General features: G+C 39.1%; 1 protein-coding gene across 4 annotated transcripts in view; it reads left to right on the top strand.

The window, feature by feature from the left end:
* The window catches only part of CUNH16orf46 (chromosome unknown C16orf46 homolog), a 76,682-nt gene that overhangs the window by 7,457 nt on the left and 55,098 nt on the right, over nucleotides 1-14,127 (top strand). The window contains exon 2 of one of the 4 annotated variants that reach the window (XM_069072213.1): nucleotides 314-417. The exons of the other annotated variants lie outside the window; for them this stretch is intronic. The gene's annotated coding sequence lies outside the window, so the exon portion shown is untranslated. The remainder of the gene's footprint in view (nucleotides 1-313; nucleotides 418-14,127) is intronic. 4 annotated transcript variants of the gene reach the window in all.

Genomic DNA, 14,127 nt, shown 5'->3' with positions numbered 1-14,127 from the left:
TAAAATATAATGACAGATTCTGATGTTTATCCTATAAATTTCTTATGAGTTTTTTCATTAAAAATTTTTTTTTGTTAGATTTATCTAGGTTTGAAAGGGGTAAATTCAGGGCCCCTACTATATTTAAGTTTTATTCTCTATTTCCCACTATTTAAATGCTATTTTATTTGGTGCACATATATGTTATTTATATGAATTCATAGTGATGCATTTCAAAAAATATAGCTCACCTGTTTATCTCTTTTAATTAGATCTCTTTTTGCTTTTATTTTGTATGAGACCATGATTGCTACCTTTGCCTTTTTTATTTCAGAATTTTACCCCTGTGTATATATTTGTTTCCAAGTGTTTCTTATAAACAACATATTGTTGGATTTTGGTTTCTAATCCATTTTGCTGTCCTTTTCAGTTTTACTGGTGAGTTCATCTACATACATAGTTATGATTACTGTGTATTTCCTTCCATCCTCTTGTGCTTTTCTGTTTCCCATCCCATCTTTTAGAGTTTGTTTTTGCTTGCAACTAATCTGTCTCTCAGTCTACCTACCCTGTTATTCCCCTTTTCCTTTCTTTTTCCTTTACTTTTTGTTTTCTCCTCTTTCCCTGTTGGGTATAATGTATTTCTGTACTCAGTTTTATGTGGGTGTGTATATTCCTTTTTTTTTCTTTTTAAAGCAATTGGGGTTAAGTAACTTGCTCAAGGTTACACGGCCAGTATTTTCTGGGTGTGGTGCTAAGTATCAGAGCCCAGATTCGATCCCCAGGTCATCCCGACACACTAGCTAGAACAATCCCAGAATAATCCTCACACTCACAATTAATAGTTGATATAATATTAATGATTTAAAAAACATCCCGACTCTGGGGCTGGTGCTCTTCTTGCTCACTGTGCTACCTGGCCGCCCCAAGGGTATGTATACTCTTCTTTCCTTTAACCAGGTCAGGTGAGAGTTTCAAATGTGCAGTTCCCCTCCCTACTCCTTGTATAGTTTTTTACTTTAAGTACTCTATTTCAGAGATAATTTTCCTTTTCTTCCTGTGTGCCCCCCCACCCCCATCTATTATTATTCTTCCCCTTCTTTTCCAATCTTTTAAGATCCTCAAAACAAAACAGAATCATTACCAGACTTTGTGTCTAATTAGATTCCCTCTATGACCCCTGGTGATGATGGAATTTTGAGGAGACAACATATATCATCTCTCTGAATAGGAATGTAAACAGTTTAATTCTGGGGTGGGGACCCTGTGACCTTGAGGTCACATGTGGCCCTCTAGGTGTGGTCCTCTGACTGAATCCAAACTTTACAGACCAAATCCCTTTAATAAAAGGATTATGATTACTTGCTCACATTTACCTTTTTATGTCACATTTTCTACTCAGCCCTGGTCTTTTCCTTAGGAATACTTGGAGGTCTCTTCTGTTTCACTAAAGGTCTGTTTTTCTCCTTGTAGGATTATATTCATTTTGCTGGGTAAGCTATTCTTGGTTGTAAGCCTAGCTTTTTTGCTTTCCAGACTATCATATTCCAAACTCTCTACTCCTTTATAATCGTGGCTACTAAAGAGGATGTGTGTGTGTGTGTGTGTGTGTGTGTGTGTGTGTGTGTGTGTGTGTGTCCGTGTCCCCGTGTCCGTCCTTTTTGTGATTCTGAATATGGCTCCTTGAAACTTGAATTCTTTCTTTCTGGCTGCTTGCAGTATTTTTCTTTGACCTGAAAGTTCTGGATTTTGGCTTTAATGTTCCTGAGAGTTTTCATTTTAGGGTTTCTCTTTTGGAAGGTAAATGGGAGGCTGGGGAGTTATTTCTATTTCCACTTTGCCTTCTGGTTCTAAGAGATCTAGGCAGTTTTCTTTCAAGATTTCTTGAAATATGTCAGACTCTCTTTTTTGTTATGGTTTTCGGGTAGTCCACTGATTTTTAAATTGTTTTCTTCTCAATCTGTTTTTCAGGTCAGTTCTCACTATGATAATTTTTTTTTACATCTTTTGACTTAAAAAAACCCATTTCTTAATGTTTCATGGAATTAGTAGTTTTTGTTTGTTCAATTCTAATTTTTAGGGAGTTATTTTCTTGGGTAGAGTTTTGTGCCTTTTTTTCCAAACTCCATTTTCTTTTCATATCTTTCTTACATAACTCATTTCTTTTCCCATTTTTTTTCTTCCACCACCCTCATTTGGTTAAAAAAAAAATCTTGAGGGGTAGCTAGGTGGCACAGTGAATAGAGCACTGGCCCTGGAATCAGGAGGACCCAAGTTCAAATCTGACCTCAGACACTTGACACACTTACTAGCCGTGTGACTTTGGGCAAGTCACTTAACCCCAATTGCCCTCCAAAAAAAGCTAAAAAAAAAATCTTGCTTTAACTCTTTTAGGAATTCTTGTTGGACTTGTGTCTAAGCTGCATTTTTTCTTTGAAGCTTTCCTTGTAGATGTTCTTAAGTCGTTCTCTTTTGTGTTTGTGATCTTTGGAGCTTCTTTTTCACCATGATAGCTCTTTATGGTGGGATTGTTGGGGTTTTTTTTTTTTCCTGTTTACTCATCTTCCAAATTACTTCTTGATTTTAGACTTTAAGGCTTGTCTCTGCACTCTTCTGTGGGGAAGGTCAGGGCTGAGATTCCATCCTCTTGTGTCGTTCTGTTGTTTTCATTTGGCCCAGCCTGGGTAGAATGGGGGTTGGGAGGGTCTGTAAGCTTTTAGTGCTTCCTGGGTGATGTGACCCAGAATGAAGCCTGATCACTGCCTTCCTTATCTGAGTTCTGCAACTTCTTGATCCAGATTTAGGTATGTTGACTTGTCCCTGGAAATTTTGAAATTTTAGTAGACTGCTCCTGCATTCACCATTAGCCTGCTGGTAGGCTCTGTAGATTCAGAGGTCTGGGATTCCTGCCCTGGTTATTCTACTACAGGCTTCAGCCTTGGCTGGTGACTAGAACTGAGTACTTGCTTTGCCCCTGAGAGTAGAAACACATACCTACTTGCTTCTGAACTTGTTCCTTGCTCAGTACACAACTAGGATCCATGACTTGACCATTCCTACCAACCACCCTTAGGCATAGGTTCCCCTCTATAATTTGTTCTGTGACCCAGAACTGGGTGGTAGGCAACAGAGCTGCCAATGGTACCTTTTCCTGTAACCTGTGCTAGTACAGGGATTTCCTGGGATCCCATTTTACCCCAGAACTTCCTGTCATGGTACCCAGTCTTGCCTCTTTTAGGCCTTGGACACTGCATGCTTACTTTTGGCCAGATCCTGTCCCCAGATTCTGTGCATCTCCCCAAGTTAATGTGGACTGGAGAAATGACTGTTACTTTTTCTTGGATTTCATGATAAGAATTTAATCTGGTATGTTTTTTAGATCTTTGTAGAGGAGGTTTCATGGGGGAGTTTTACTGTACTTCAACTTCAGCACCATCTTAACCTCCAGGTCTACCATTCCTAGTTCAGATCTGCATCACATAATTCCTGTAGTATTTTAATAGCTTCATAACCAGTCTCTTTGCATCCAATCTCTCCCCTTTCCAATCCATCTTCCAGGGCTGCCAAATTGATTATCCTTAAGCATGAGTCTGACCATGTCACACTCCTGTTAATCTTCTGTGACTTCCTTTTGCCTCTAAGATAAACACAAATGCCTAAGTTTGGCCTTTAAAGCCCTTCAGTGTAGCTCCAAAGTCTTCTAATTGTCTGTTATTCTCTGTTATTAACTGTTTAGCCAAAATAGCCTATTTGCTCTTCCCATAGATGACATTTCATCTTCTGCCTCTGTGCTTTTGGAATATTCTTACTCTTTATTTTCACCTACTATGATTGCCTAGAGTTTTTCAAAGCATAACTCAGATGTCATGTATAGGAAGCTTTTCCTGATCTTCCCCAATTGATAGTATCCCTCCTCAACCCACCAAATTATTTTGTTCAGGTACTTATTCTCCTCCCCTACTTCCCTATGGAATGTAACCTGTTTTTTCATTCCCAAGTTTTACTGTTAATCATGAAATATAGTAAGTGTTCAGGAACTGCTTAATTGAATTGCCCATATTCAAGTTTTTCTTGGGTGAAGGCAGTAAGGATACCTCTGATAGTGATAGCCTGTTTACTTGGTTTTTATAAGCATATGGATGTTTTTTATAATAGAATGAAGTCTTTTTAAATTGAAAAAACAGGTAGTATAGTCAATGTGTATTTATATTCAACCAAATGCCTTAATGTCAAGATAAAAAATAATGCTCTGTTCCGCTAACATCAGTGCACCATAACTGCCTGTTTGAAGAGTTTCCAAAGTATTAACTCTTCCTTTTTATGAAATCTTCAGTCTTAAAATCATATGGAAACATAGTAACATAAGTTGGAACAATCTCTTTAATCTACCCTTTATAGATAAAGACAGCTATTGCCATCCTCACCAAAAAGGGATCCCATCAGATAGCATTAATAAATGTTATGTGGTAAATACATTAGAAAATTCATAAACAAAATGGTATTAGATCTAGAACCTTTAATGGCTTTCTATTGAATGCCAAGTAAGCTTCAAACCTAGCATTCAAGACCCTCTACAAATTCAGTTTGACACATATTTATTAGTAGCATACAGTGTGCAAAAAGCATTGAGGTACGAATAACTAAGTAGTTTTTATCATCAAGGATATTATATACTCGGATTTTGGGGTTAAAATAATATGAACATATATGTTATATATATGTACATTTATGTATATATGTACATATATATTATATGTAAGATTGGGTGTGAAGGGACAAAGGAAAGGTGCTTTAAGAAAAATTTTCCATTTTCAGTTGAGACTCACTGAGGAAGAGTTGGCATCTAAGATAAGGCTTGAAGGAAGAGGATTAAATGAGAGGAGTTCCAAGCAAGGGAACAAATAACTTTCAAAGAGGTAGGACAGTTTGCTTAGAATAGAGTGCATAAAAGGGACTAATGTGAAATAAGGCTGAAACCAGATTATGGGAGATTTAAATTTTAAGCTAGACCAAGAAATTTGTATTTTATCGAGTAAGCCATCTGAAATCCCTGAAGGTTTTTTGAGCAGGGGAATGATACTATCAAACCTATTTCTGAAGATTATTCAGCAATGTTGTGAAGGCCAGATTGGGAAATTTAAAAAAGAAAGGAAGGGAGCCTAGGTAGGCTATTACACCAGTCCTAGGGTTATTGATAAAACAAGAGGGGATAAGAACCCAAACCTAGGGCAAGGTTTGTTCACACCATCCTATGCCTGGAACGTCCTTCCCCTTTCCTGCTTTGCCTCTTGAATTCCTATTAAATCTGTAAAACCCAACTCAAATGCTACTTCTCAAAGAGTCCTCCTTATGCCATGGAGGTCAAAGGCAAAAAAGTACCCACAAATAAAAAATATTCATAGTAGCATTTTTCTTTTTAAAAATTATTTATTTATTTATTTACTTTATCAAATGCTTTATTAAGTTCCAGTTTACATAATTCATTTCTGCAAGATTTTGAGTTACAAATTTTCTCCCCATTTTTCCCCTACCCACCACCCCAAAATAGCGATCCCACTAGATATCCCCTGCTCCAATCGGCTCTCTTGCATATCTTTCCCCATACCCCCTCCAACTTTCAAGTAGGGCCTGGTGGATCTCTATGCCCCAGTGCTTGTATATCTTATTTCCCAGTTACATGTAAAATAATATTAATAACAGTATATATGTATATATATTTTTAAACATTTGATTTTAAAACTTTGAATTTCAGATTCATTCCCTTCCTCCCTTGTCACCCACCCTTACTGGGAAGATAAGCAATTCAATATAGGTTGTACATGTGTAGCTATGCAAAACATTTCCATAGTGGATATATTGTAAAAGACTGACTTTTTCCCTCCCTCCTATCCCATCTCCCACTTGTTCTATTCTCTACTTTGATCCTGTCCCTTTTCAAAAGTGGGTGCTTCCAACTTCCCTTCCCCCCAGCCTGCTCTCCCCATTCATCATCCCTGCTCTCATCCCCTTACCCTCTACTCTCCTGTAGGGTGAGATACCCTATTTAGTGTGTATGTCATTCCCTCCGTAAGCCAAATTCAATGAGAATAAGGTTGACCCATTCCCTTTTGCCTTCCTGTTCTTTCCCTCCATTGCAACCATTTTCCCTTGTCTCTTCTGTATGAGATAGTTTACCCATTCTGTCTCTCCCCATCTCCTCTTATTATATTCCTCTCTCATCTCTTAATTTCACATTAAGTATCATCCCTTCCTATTAAACTGGTCCTGTGCCCCTCCATGTATTTCTATTCCTTTCAACTATCCTCATACTGAGAAAAGTTTCATGTTACAATTATTGTTTTTCCATGTAGGAATGTAAATAGTTCAACTTTGATAAGTTCCTTATGATTTCTTTTCCCTGTTTACCTTCTCATGCTTCTCTTGCTTCTTGTATATGAATGTCAGATTTTCTATTCAACTCTGGTTTTTTTCATCAAGAATGCTTGAAAGTCCTCTATTCCACTGAATGACCATATTTTCCCCTGAAACATGACATTCAGTTTTGCTGGGCAGGTGATTCTTGGTTTTAATCCCAGCTCCTTTGACCTCCAGAATATCATATTCCAAGCCCTTTGATCACTCAGTGTAGAAGCTGCCAGATCCTGTTATTCTGATTGTGTTTCCACAGTGTTCAAATTGTTTCTTCCTGGCTGCTTGTAATATTTTCTCCTTGATCTGGGAACTCTGGAACCTGGCTATACTATTTCTAGGAGTCTTCTTTTTGGGATCTTTTTCAGGAGGTGATTGGTGGATTCTTTCTCCTCTATTTTGCCCTCTGGTTCTAAAACATTAGGGCAATTTTCCTTGAGAATTTCTTGAAGACTGATTTCTAGGTTCTTTTTTTGATCATGGCTTTCAGGTAGTCCAATAATTTTTAAATGATCTCTCCTGGATCTATTTTCCAGGTCAGTGGTTTTTCCCAATGAGATATTTCATATTGCCTTCTATTTTTTTCATTTGTTTGGATCTGTTTAATAGTATCTTGATATCTCATAAAGTCACTAGCTTCCATTTGTTCCAGTCTAATTCTGAAGGAATGATTCTCTTCAGTGAGCTTTTGAGATTCTTTTTCCATCTGGCAAATTTGGCTTTTTAAGGCATTCTTCTCATTGGCTTTTTGAGCCTCTTTTGCCATTTGAGTTAGTCTATTTTTTAAGGTGTTATTTTCTTCACTCAGGTTGTTGACTCTCATTTCGTAATTTTCTTGCATCATTCTCATTTCTCTTCCCAATTTTTCCTCCACTTCTCTTATTTGGTTTTCAAAATCCTTCTTAAGGTCCTTTATGGCCTGTAACCAGCTCATATTTTTCTTGGAAGCTTTTGGTGCAGGAGTTCCAACTTCACTGTCTTCCTCCTGTTACATGCTTTGATACTTTTTGTCCCCAGAAAATGAATCCAAAGTCGGATTGCTGTGCTTGCTTTGCTTCCTTTGCTTGCTCATGTTGCCACTCAATTATTTTACATTTGGGCTTTTTGCCACAGTACAGCTCTGTTACCAGGGCAGGGAGCTTTGTCTCAAATTGCTGGGGTTCTCTCAGCTGCCAAAGCTATTAGTTGGGTGCCCTCTCTGAAGCCTCCACATGCTCTGGCAAGCTGGTCATGCACCCCAGGACCCCCACCCTAGACGGTGATCCAGATCCAAGCAGGTTAAAGCAAGAGTGATTACACCTCAGACTGGTTGCTTGGTCCCCCTACAATCTGTAAGCCAGGAGATGAAGCTTCCACATGGCGGTGGCTGCAAGGCTGAGGGCGCCTCACTGGCTTCTCCCTCCAGGGGATAAAGGCTGGACCTCACTCCCAATCTACTGGATCCCAAAGTCCACACTGCACTTACCTCTCACTTTGCCCTTAGCATCTATGTGTTGATAATTCTGGAAACTGCCACAGCTGCTGGTGATCTGAAGTCCCTCCAGCTGGTGGCTGGTCAGGCTTCCCTGAGGCTAAAACCTTGGGCTAGAGTGGGGTTAGGCTTGGCTCCCAGAGCACAGTGCTGGCTGCTTCCTGCCAGGCTGTCCTCAGTGAGGTTAGCTTCTTTGTGTCATTTTGTGACTTCTGTAGCTCCCAAGTTTGTTCAGAGTCACCTTTTACATGAATTGGGCTAGAGCCCCTTGGAAGTCCTGTTTCTGCTCTGCCATCTTGACTCTGCTCCCCCGCTAGCATTTTTCCAATAGCAAAAATAAAATAACATGGAAACAAAGGGATGCCTATGAATTGGGTAATAGTGGAACAAACAATATTTTATATGAATGCAATAGAATATTATTGTACTGTTAGAAACAAAGAGAGTTTGTTAAAATGAGTTCAGGGAAAAGAAAAACTTTTATGAACTAATACAAAAGGGCAGAATCAGGAGAAAAATGCATTGACTAAATGAAAACAGTTTAATACATCTGAATGCAGATTAAATGTAATGATCTTGGCTCCAGGGAATATGATAAAATATCTCTTACTCAGTAAAATTACCATGCACTTTCTGTTCTATATGTTGTAAATTAAATTTATTTCTGCTTAACTTTTTCTTTGTTAAGATTCTTTGGAGAAAGGATATAAATATTTTTAAGTGACTGGAATAAAAATAAGATACAGAGACTGGTTGGTGAGAAATAAGATAACTGTCTAATATTGTATATACAAATGGACCCCCAAAATCTGGTTGTGCCAGTGTAGAAGCTTGATATTGAATGTCTTGTCACCTTTGAAAGCTATGCTTCCTGAATACTTCTATCTTCCATCCTTTGGAGAGTAGATCTGTGGAGTTAAGGGGAACAAACAGCAACTCTGCTTCTGGAATTTGGAATTTAAGACTGGTACTACTCCCCCTAGTGTTGGAGTTTTCGGGCATGTAAACTGAAGACCTCAAATTTGTTCAAGGGAATGGAGAATTATTTATCTTTTCTTCTTTTATTTATTTATTTTTTTCATTTTTCAAATGCTTTATTACCTTCTGATTTACATCATTCATTTCCACCAGATTTTGAGTTACAAATTTTCTCCCCATTTTTTTCCTACCCACGACCCCAAAATAGCAGTCCCACAGGATATCCCCTCCTCCAATTTGCTCTCTCCCATATCTTCTCCCATACCCCCTTCGACTTTTCCATGTGGATATCTATGCCCCAGTGCCTGTATATCTTATTTCCCAATTACATGTAAAATAGTATTAATAATAGTATGTGTGTGTGTGTGTGTGTGTATAATTATAAACATTTTATTTTAAAACTTTGAATTCCAGATTTCCTCCCTTGTCACCCACCCTTACTGGGAAGATAAGCAATTCAGTATAGGTTGTATATGTGTGGCTAATGCAAGACATTAACATAGTAGATATATTGTAAGACTGACTATATTTCCCTCCCTCCTATCCCACCTCCCACTAGTTCTATTCTCTACTTTGATCCCATCCCTTTTCAACAGTGGGTGCTTCCAACTTCCCTCCCCCCCAGCCTGCCCTCCCTTCCATCATCCCCTTCCCCCCTACTCTCCTGTAGTGTGAGACACCCTATTTAGTGTGTATTTCATTCCCTCCTCAAGCCAAATTCAATGAGAATAAAGTTGACCCCTTCCCTTTTGCCTTCCTATATTTATTCTTCCCCTCCATTGTAACCATTTCCCTTGCCTCTTCTAAATGAGATAGTTTACCCCATTCTGTCTCTCTCCATCTCCTCTCATAATGTTTCTCTCTCACCTCCTAATTTCACCTTTTAAGTGTCATCCCTTCCTATTAAACTGGTCCTGTGCCCTCTGTCTATGTCTGCCTGTAAACATATATATACACATTCACATATGTATTCATACGCCCGTATACCCTCCAATATAGACATATATATTCCCTTCAACTATTTTCATACTGAGAAAAGTTTCATCAGTTATAATTATCATTTTTCCATGTAGGAATGTTAATAGTTCAACTTTGATAAGTTCCTTATGATTTCTTTTCCCTGTTTACCTTTTCATGCTTCTCTTGTGTCTTGTATCTGAATGTCAAATTTTCTATTCAACTCTGGTTTTTTCATCAGGAATGCTTGAAAGTCCTCTATTCCACTGAATGACCATATTTTCCCCTAAAACATGATACTCAGTTTTGCTGGGTAGGTGATTCTTGGTTTTAATCCCAGCTCCTTTGCCCTCCGGAATATCATTCCAAGCCCATTGATTCCTCAGTGCAGAAGCTGCCAGATCCTGGGTTATCCTGATTGTGTTTCCACAATATTCAAATTGTTTCTTCCTGGCTGCTTGTAATATTCTCTCCTTGATTTGGGAATTTTGGAACCTGGCTGTAATATTCCTAGGAGTTTTCTTTTTGGGATCTTTTTCAGGAGGTGATTGGTGGATTCTTTCTAGCTCTATTTTGCCCTCTGATTCTAAAATATCAGGCAGTTTTCCTTGAGACTTTCTTGAAGGATGATTTCTAGGTACTTTCTTTGATCATGGCTTTCAGGTAGTCCAATAATTTTTAAATGATCAGGGGCGGCCAGGTGGCTCAGCGAGTAAGAGCACCGGCTCCAGTGTTGGGACGACCTGGAGATCGAATCCCGGGCTCCGACACTCAGCACCACACCCAGAAATAACTGGCCGTGTAACCTTGAGCAAGTTACTTAACCCCGATTGCTTTAAAAAAAAAAAAATTTAAAAAAAATCAATTTTTAAATGATCTCTCCTGCATCTGTTTTCCAGGTCAGTGGTTTTTCCCATGAGATATTTCACATTGCCTTCTATTCTTTCATTTGTTTGGATCTGTTTAACAACATCTTGATTTCTCTTAATGGCACTAGCTTCCCTTTGCTCCATTCTAAATCTGAGGGAATGATTCTCCTCAGTGAGCTTTTGAGATTCCCTTTTTCCATCTGGCAAATTCGGATTTTTAAGGTACACCTCTCCTCTATTGTATTTGAGCCTCTTTTGCCATTTTAGTTAGTCTGTTTTTTAAGGTGTTATTTTCCTCAGTCACAGGCTGTTGACTCTCATTTCATAATTTTCTTGCATCGTTCTCACTTCTCTTCCCAATTTTTCCTCCACTTCTCTTATCTGCTTCTTAAGGTCCTCTATGGCCTGTAACCAGCTTGTATTTTCCTTTGAAGCTTTTGGTGCAGGAGTTCTGACTCCATTGTCTTCCTCCTGTTCCATGCTTTGCTCCTTTTTGTCTCCAAAAGTAGGAGTCTAATGTTGGATTCTTCTGTTTGTTTTGCTTCCTTTGCCGGGTCATATTGCCCCTCAGTCACTTGACCCCTGGGCTTTTTGCCACAGTAGGACTCTGCCACCAGACAGAGGAGCTTCTGTCCCAAACACTGGGGTTTTCTCAGCTGCCGGATTTATTAGTTGGGTGCCCTCTCTGAAGCCTCCACATGCTCTGGCAAGCTGGTCACACACCTCAGGACCTTTACCCTAGACTGCAATCCAGATCCAAGCAGGTTAAAGCAAGAGCGATTACCCCTCAAACTGGGTGCTTGGTCCCCCTACACTCTGCAGGCCAGGAGCTGAAGCAGCAACGTGGCTCCAGCTGCACCAAGGCGTGTCAGCAGCTTCTTGCCCTGGGGACAAAAGCCGTCACACTCCCAACTACTGGATCCCAAAGTCCACACTGCACTGACGTCTTACTTTGTCCTTAGCATCTATGTGTTGATATATCTCGAAACGGCCACGGCTGCTGGTGATCTGGAGTCCCTCCAGCTGGTGGTTGGTGAGGCCCATCCTGGGGCTAAAACCTCTGGTTTACACTGGCCTAGGCTCGGCTCCCAGAGCAATGCGCTGGCCAATTCCTGCTGGCCTGCTGAGCTGTCTTCAGTGGGAGGTTAGCTTCTCTGTGTCATTTTGTGGGTTCTGTAGCTCCAAAGTTTGTTTAGTGTCCCCTTTTATATGAATTGGGGAATGTGGAAGCTGGAGCCACGTGGAGGTCCTGTTTCTACTCTGCCATCTTTGAGAATTATTTATCTTAATGCCTTCTCTCCTTACATTTGGTATAGAACTTTAGTACCCACACTCTTTAGGAAACAAGACATAAGTAACTTGTACTCTATAAAACTTGTAGCTGGGCATTTAGAAATTGTGGGTAAAGTCCTCTGAGTTTTCTTTCCCTGCAACTTTCTAAAAATGGAATGGGATGGCTAACTTATAAAATGAGATCCCTGCCACTGGAATTAGGGCATTATTTAAATGCAGTGGATTAGGTAAACTTAAAGGACTCTTCTATGTTCAATATATTTAGGAAACCTTTAAGCCCACCAGGATGTGCCAATCATATACCTCAAGTTTTGAGGGTAAGACCAGTACTATTATTTTTAATATCCCTGAAAATAAAGAGCCAGTAATACATAGCAAGAACAAAGCAAGTAGTTCACAGCACTCAAGATTTGTTATCTACTTTATTTTTACAATTTTTACTTGGCATTACCTACAGAATTTCAGAGCTGAACTACTCAGACTACCTAGTTCTACTCTTCTCTAAACAAGAATTCCCTCTAACATCCTCATCAAGTGCCACCATGCCTTTGTTAAAGACCTCTTGTGAGGAAGGCGATCACTGTTTCTGAAGGCAGCCCATTTCACTTTTGGATACCTTTAATTTTTAAGAAAATTTTCTTTACATTGAGCTGAAATAAATCTGCTTCTCTGCAACTTTCCTGCTTCTACTTCTGCATGGCTAAAGGCAAATATAAGGTAGGAACAATGGGGCAAACTAAGTTCTAGGAAACTGAGAAGAGAGACATTACCAACTTGAGAATTAAGGAGAATTTGTGAAGGTGGCTTGTAAACGGATTCATCCTTATAGGAAAATTATTGTAGAAAGTATAAATGAGACTAAAAGAGCACTTCAGGTATAAAGGAATGAAAATAACCTGTATATGTCATATTGAATTCTGAGAACCAGGAACAGCCAAATAAACAAATAAACTAGTACCTATTATGGGTAATAGGTATTCAAAAACAAAAATGAAATCATCCCTGCTATTAGGGAACATACATTTCAGTTTGACTGGAATGTAGAGTGCAGAAATGAGCACAACACTATCAGTGGGACAACAGGGCTTTGTCTTAGAGAACCAAAATTCTCAATGAATTGATAGTCAGCATTTGAACCTTTTCAGCAGCTAGAAACTTGAAATTAGCGATTTGTTAGCAAAAATAACTAGGACATGCTATGTGTGTGACATGGTGGCCAGACTTCCAAGTGATGCCAGCAAACAGAGATTGTGTAATGGAGTTTATTAAAGATCAGGGCTGGTTTTGGTGGTTATATACATAGAGATGACAAAAGAGATCTCCTGGAAACCAATGACCACCAAGTGGAGACAGTATAGAGATTAAAGAAAAGCAGGATCAGGATTGAATCTTGGGGAACAAGTTCAGGATGTAACAGACATGGATGGGTGAAGTAGCAATAGAAACCAAAGAGGAAAGACAAAACAGAAGAACAAGGAACAGCATTAGAGAAGTCAAATGTGGATTATTCATCCAGAATATGAGAATGGATGGGACAAGAGCACAAGAAGCCATAGATTAGCCTTAGTAAGGGTAAGAGTCTTCCTCTTCTGACACTGGAGAAGAGAATGAGTAAAGATGTAAAAATAACTGATAGTTATATAATTTTCAAGGTTTGTAAAGCTCTTTACATATTATCTAATTTGCTCCTTACAAAAGCCATGTTAAGTACTCCTATTTTACGATGAATCCTATTTTATGATGAGGAAAATGAGGCTTAAGAGAGATTTATATAGCATTTTAAGGTTTGCAAATGGTTTTATATAGACCATCTCATTTACTACTACTCCTGACTACTCTTCAAGGTACCAGATGTCTTATCCTTCACAATGAGAAAACTGAAGCTTGGATGTTAAGTGAACTAGTTGTCCATGGTCACACAAGTTATTTATTTTGCTTTTTGGAGGGCAATTGGGGTTAAGTAGCTTGCCCGAGGTCACATGGCTAGTGTGTGTGTGTGTGTGTGTGGTCTCTGAGGCCAGATCAGAACTCAGGTCCTTCTGATTCCGGGGCCAGCACTCTACTCACTGCACCACCTAGCCACCCCCATGGTCACACAAGTTAATGACAAAAATGTGGTTCAAATCCAACTTTCTCTGACTCCAAATGCACTATTTTCTCCAAGATACCATG

Source organism: Petaurus breviceps, unplaced genomic scaffold, assembly GCF_028583685.1.
Source record: "Petaurus breviceps papuanus isolate PSGF00001 unplaced genomic scaffold, PetGlider_PUasm1.0 90845, whole genome shotgun sequence".
Taxonomy (NCBI): Eukaryota; Metazoa; Chordata; class Mammalia; order Diprotodontia; family Petauridae; genus Petaurus; species Petaurus breviceps.
The sequence above is the reverse complement of the archived record's forward strand: the minus strand, read 5'-3'. Positions and strand labels throughout refer to the sequence as shown.